This window comes from Phocoena phocoena, chromosome X, assembly GCF_963924675.1.
Source record: "Phocoena phocoena chromosome X, mPhoPho1.1, whole genome shotgun sequence".
Taxonomy (NCBI): domain Eukaryota; kingdom Metazoa; phylum Chordata; class Mammalia; order Artiodactyla; family Phocoenidae; genus Phocoena; species Phocoena phocoena.
This window is the reverse complement of record NC_089240.1, coordinates 127,672,093-127,678,092: the sequence shown is the minus strand read 5'-3', so window position 1 is coordinate 127,678,092 and position 6,000 is coordinate 127,672,093.

Here is a 6,000-nt window from a genome sequence, read left to right as displayed (position 1 = left end):
CCTGAAGACCGCTAGGCAGAGCCTGGCTGTTCCCAGGCAGTCTTAGGCCAACTTGGACTCATGGAACTTGGGTCCTGGAGAATCCCTTCAGCCCTGGGTAATTACTACTTTCTCATTACTGTATTGCTCTTCAATTCCATTTAGTTCAGCTCTGTGGAACACTCATGCTGAGGTGGGGAGAGGTAGGCTCCAGGGTGCCAATGCCTGTACTGGCAATTCAAGGGTCACAGGGAGGTTCTGAGTGGGCCCTGTCTTGGAGGACTCCTTAGTCCAGACGGATACAGGCATAAGAGCCAGGAATCTTGGGCCAGTGCCAGTGGCAGAGGAAGCAGGCACAGTGGGAGCTTGGGGGAGGGCACAGCGGGACCTTCAACTGGCCAGGCTGCCAGCCCGGGCAAAGGGGACAGGAGGCATTCCAGGGAGAGGCTGAGCAGAGTGCACGTGGAACCCCCCGGCCATAGATGTCAAAGGTTACCTTGGGCCCCTCCACACCAAAAACAGCCTGTCAACACCCAGTGGTCTGAGCCAGAACTGGCTTTGGAAAATTGAGCAATCAGACAGTCATGTTAACAGGACAGGGACCTCTGGAGCCCTTGGCGCTGCAGCGGCATGGGGCACCCTCTCCTGAACAGCCTGCAGTGCCATCGAGCCTTGGGTCTTGTCCCTGCCTCTCTGGCAGGGCCCAGTCTCTACAGGTTTGTTATCAGCACCACATGGGCCCATACTGGGAGCCCCTTTAGTTGGCTATGGCTAGATGGCCTCTGGCTGGCTGGCCTCAGCTTAGCCTCTGAGCTTCACTCCTCTGAATGCTAATCCCAGCCCCAAACAGGGCACAAAGAGCATGTCCAAATCCCAGTCCCTCCCCTACTGGGACCCAAGGCCCAGTCCAGGATCAGAGGCCCTGGTCCCGGGCCTGGAGACAGTGTTGGAGCAAACACTTGCTCACCCGGGCCACTGGATTCTCAGGCCTTTCTGAGCCCACCCTACAGATCCACCCACATTTCTCAGCACCTTCTAAGCCAGTGCCATCCTATTAGTGACCTCCGTACAGGTTTTACAATCATCACTTGTGCCAAACTAGCCCAGTGAATGATCTGAATAATATTCGGCAGACAGGGCTCCAGGGATGTAGCAGTTTGCTCAAAGCCCTTGGCCCAGCAGAGGCAGGTTAGACCGTTAGGTAGGCAGCCCTTTGGCGCTTTACTCAGGGCCTCGTCTCTCCCAGCCAGCTCTGCAGGAGCTGCCCCACACTGGATTCATGGCTGTTGAGCCTGTCAGGACTTGTCTGCCCTTTGGCCCCCTCTTCCAGCTGGGCCTGCCACGTACCTGGACCCCTCCCGTGCCCCAACGGCCTGCTCAGCACGCTCTGTGTGCACCTACCCATAGTGTTGCAACTCTACCTGGCCACCGCCTGAGCTAGTTGTCTCACTGCCTTGCACTTGGGTTCAGACAGAACCTCATGCTTGACTGGTTTTTCCAGACGAATGTTAGAGGACCAGGACACTCCTACCCCACTGATCACCAGCCCAGAGGAATCCCTTTCTAGATCCCATGTACCTCATTAGCCACTGTGGTAGGTTGATTAATGGCTCCCAAAGATGTCTACATCTTGAGGAGAAGGAGATGTGGCAATGGAAAACAGAGACTGGAGTGAAATAGGCAAGAAAAGGGATTTCCCCCCCAGAGCCTCCAAAAGCAACCACCCTGTTGACACTTTGACTTTCTGTCAGTGTAACTGATTTTGAACTTCTGATTTCTAGAACTGTAAGAGAATAAGTTTCCATCGTTTTAAGCCACTAAGTCTGTGGTAATTTGTTACAGCAGCCACAGGAAACTCATACATCCAGTACTCCCATCCAGTGCAGGGGTTAGGGGCTCAGGCCACTCAGGATTATCCTGGGAGAGTGGAAAGCCAGTGGGGAAAAGAATGTTGGGCCAGAGGGCAGCCAGCCTGGGGTTAAGGCACAACTGTGACTCAATCAGCTGTGTGTCTCGAGAAAACCCCTCTCCCCCGCCCAAGGCTTTGGGCTTCCCTGTACAAAGTGGGGATTAGAATAAACAGGATTGTTGTGAGGATCAAAGGAGGGAACACTGACCCGTGTGTCTGTTCATCCGTATATTTGGGAATGTGCTGGCTGAGGAGGTGCTGAACAAAAGCCAGCCCTCTGCCCCGCTCCCGAAGACCCTGCTCCAGTCCCCTCCTATCAAAATCATTTAACAAATCTGGAGTGTCATTGGTGCGAATAGCATCATCTGGGTCAGGAGCTGGAGGGTTCTTTAAAGTCAAAGAAAATCTGCCCTCGAGAAGACGACCATCAAAGAAGAATACAGAGGGGAAGACGGAGGAAGGATTCGAGTTGCCCGAGCGGGACGTGGAAATCTGCCTTGACTGACAATGCTTGCTGCCTCAGGCTGCAGCTTCTCTGTCATCACGGAGCCCAGTTGTAATGAACTGTGATTCTGTCATTAATAACTACCTCTTCCTCCCTCACCAGACCGTGAGCTCCATGTCACTCTCCAGGGGGCAAGAAAGTCAAAGCTCCTTGACCCCTGCAACCTCGTCTCCTACCATTTCTAGCCAGAGCCCACGGTGGTTCCCTTAGCCTGGAAGGCGGAATGCTATTCTTCCTCAGGTTGGCCAAATCGGTCTCATTCTATTTTGTTTTGTTTTGTTTTTTTGATAGTAGCCATCCTAATGCGTGTGAGGTGATATCTCACTGTGGTTTTGATGTGCATTTCCCTGACGATCAGTGATGTCGAGCAGCTTTTCACGTGCCTGTTGGCGTATTGGCCACTCTTAAGCAGACGTTGGCAAACTTTTTCTGTAAAGACGAACTATTTTAGGCTTGTGGGTCACATGATCTCTGTCATAACTGGTCAACTCTGCCGTGGTAGCACAAACACAGCCATTGACAATACGTAAGAGAACCAGGCAACAAGCAGGATGTGACCCTGACTTCACGGTTTGCAGACCTCTGCTCTTGACGCAAGGAGCACTTGAGTTGTTACTTTCTCTGTGGGACTCACTGAGGGTAAGGGCTCTATCTTGGTCACTTCTGTATCCCTTTGGGCTTAGCGTGGTCAGTTAATATTTTCTGCGTTGATGGTCCCCGACTTCCCCCGCCACAGCCGACGGCGCCTGTGTCTCCTAGTACCTGCTAGACGAGGCATATTGCGAGAGTTAGTTGGGAGACAGGCTGCAGTAGAGGACAAAAGGAGGGACACTTTTCCCTCCTTTTCTCCCTTACCCAGGTCACTCTAGAAAGTTCTCTGGGCTGAAGCAGCTAATGTGAACAAAACTGCTGGGGCTGAGTAGGTGCGAGGCAGACACAACAAAGGGGAGTCTACTTTGTGGCCACCGTAACTTGGAGTCCTTCGAGATCAACAACTAGGTAGTGCTTATGGAAAGAGGTGAATGCTGGTGATGGAAGGTTCTAGTGTCTCCCAATATGCCTCTTTTGTGCCCTTTGAGCCCTTCACTTTGGAAAGCCTCAGATGAGAGCCTGTGTCCCTTGGTGGTGTGTTAAGCTGCCTGGGGAATCGGGAGCCCATGGTCCAGCCCTGGCTGTGCTCAGTGCCTGAGTGCCCTTGGCTGCGGCTGCTTCTCTCTGGGGCTCCCCCAGCTGGTCAGTGTGGGTGTTACTGGCTTTCTCCTCTCAGTGCCCTTCCAGTCTGGTGACACTTACTGATCACCTTCTCGGGAGTAAGCACTACACAGGACTCCAGGGACAGAGAAATGAATGAAAAGCCCCTGGCCCTTGAGCAGTGTAGCGGCTCATGGGAGATCTGGGCAGCTGAGCCAGTGATTACTGTATGATCGAGGAAGTGCTCAGACGGCAACGCAGGCCAGGATTTGTAGGAAAAGCCAGAAGAGAGAGATCTTCATGGGGGGAAGCTGCGAGGAGGAAATGCTGCTGCAGGTGAGGTTTGAAAGAAGAGAGTGCCGCTGAGGAGCCACGAGGAGCTTAGAGGCTAACTTGCTGGGGTTGTGCGGAGGGAGGGAAGGCGAGGGAAGTCACATCGAGAGGCATTTCAGTTCAGTAGAAGGGAGAACTTTCTAGCACCAAGGCTGTCTCGCCCGGCAAGTAGAGAGGAAGCCTAGAGCTCCTTGTCAGTGAGGAGGAATGCACACCAGAGTTTAGAGGGCTGTGGCCAAAGGCCTCAACCATTCCTGTCCTGTCTGCTGAGCCAGCGTCTGCCTTGGTTCCAGTCCTTCCCTGGTTTGGAGTCATGGACCCCACAGATGGAACAGCTGGCCACAGGCACCCCCTGTCCCAGGAACACACGCAGATGGGGGTGCCCATGATGCCTGGGAGCCCCAGTCTGGGCTCTGCCCCCTCGGCTTGTCTCTCTTGGACCCTCCATCCAGGGCAGGCTTCTCTGCAGCTGCTGGCCCCCAGCCCACTGGCTCGAATTTTGTGTTGGGCCACAGTCATCTGTGAAAAGCTGATGACAGCTCTGTGCCTCTCCTGCCAAAAGACACACACTCACAGATGCCCCAAAGGCCATGTCCAATTTATGGGGTTCACAGACCTCCCGAGTCCACGCACGAATGCCAGGCCTGGAACCTCTGCTCCAACTAGGCCCGCTGGCTGCTGTTCCCCATTCCTTGGACTGTTTCCTCTGCTTGCAGCTGTTACTCCGGGATTCTAGGCCAGGCAGGTGCTTACCCACGCTTCCTGACCTCCCCTCTGTGCTGTGGGGACACCGGTTGCCTCTACCTCCAAGGAGCTCCTGCCTGGTGTGGGTAGGAGGAAGCACACAGAGGGAAGACAGTAAACGACGTAAAGATCGAGAGCCTCGGGCTGGGAGCCCAGAGGAGAGAGATGGTTTCCAGTCGGGAGGCTCAGGGTAGGCATTGGCGGGGAAAGGGAGCTGGCCATTCTGGACTTGGGGCCACATGGGGGAGAGGACACTGCAGGCGGCGGGGGCAACCTGGGCAAGGGGATGGATGACACGGCCAGAGAAGTCTGCCTAGGGCACAGCAGGTGGGAAGCCCAGGGGAAGAAGCTGCAGAATGTGCTCAGGAGAAAACTGGGACCCACTGAAGTATTTCCGGCAGAGGAGAGGCAGGATCTAGTTGTGGTTTAGGAAGGACGCCTGTATGGGCGTAGAGTCTGCATTGGAGGGGACACACAGATCAGCTCAGCCGTCCCAGTACACCTGACCCAGGTGCGCACGGGGCCGCGTGTGCAACTAGGTCAGCACGGATGGGGAGGGGAGAGGGCCTGAAACAAGAGAGCTCCCCAATGAACATGCAGAACCGGGCCTGGACTTGTAGCTGTCCCCGAGCTGGGAGACAACGGCCTTCCCTCAGGCCTGCACAGGGGTGAGCCACAGGCCGGGTCGGTCATCCAGTGTGTCATTTTAGGGACGTGCACTGCACTGCCAGGCTCTGGTTGGCAGGAGAGGGACGGGGTGGGAAAGCGGAGGGAAGGCGGTGGTCCAGGGATCTGGGCAAGTTCAGTCTTTCGGGGGCTGACGCGAGGTTCTAGCTGTACTCAGTGACCTGGTGGGAGACCACTTCCGTTGTTCTGAACCATCGGGGGGGCTTGTGAAGCAGAGTGCCAGGCCTGCCCTCCAAGTCTCAGTTCAGGTCTGCGGTGGGGCGCCAGTTTCTAACAACTTCCCAGGGCTGTGCAGAGTCTGTTTTCCTGGCTGTCACACCTTCTACAAACGGGTGGGGGGCCGAGAGCATTTTGGTCCTCGGTGCTCCTCAGCGAGACCCGCCAGCTTGTCTTCCCGGCCTGAGACCCTCCTTCCAGTAGCTCCGAAAGCGGAGTCTTCCCTTCACTGCCCTGGCCTCCTCCTGCCTCTCACCCCCCAGAGGAATCCTGACTCCTTTCCAGGCCCTTCCACTAAGGCTCCATTTGTAGTTCCATGGACAGCTGCAACATTGCTCAGAGTTTTGTTACTTCCTATCTCGTCTCTCAGGCTCCACATAGGGTGGCTGGAATGAGCTTGTGGGTTTTTGCTCCCCATTGCTGGAACTGTCAATGG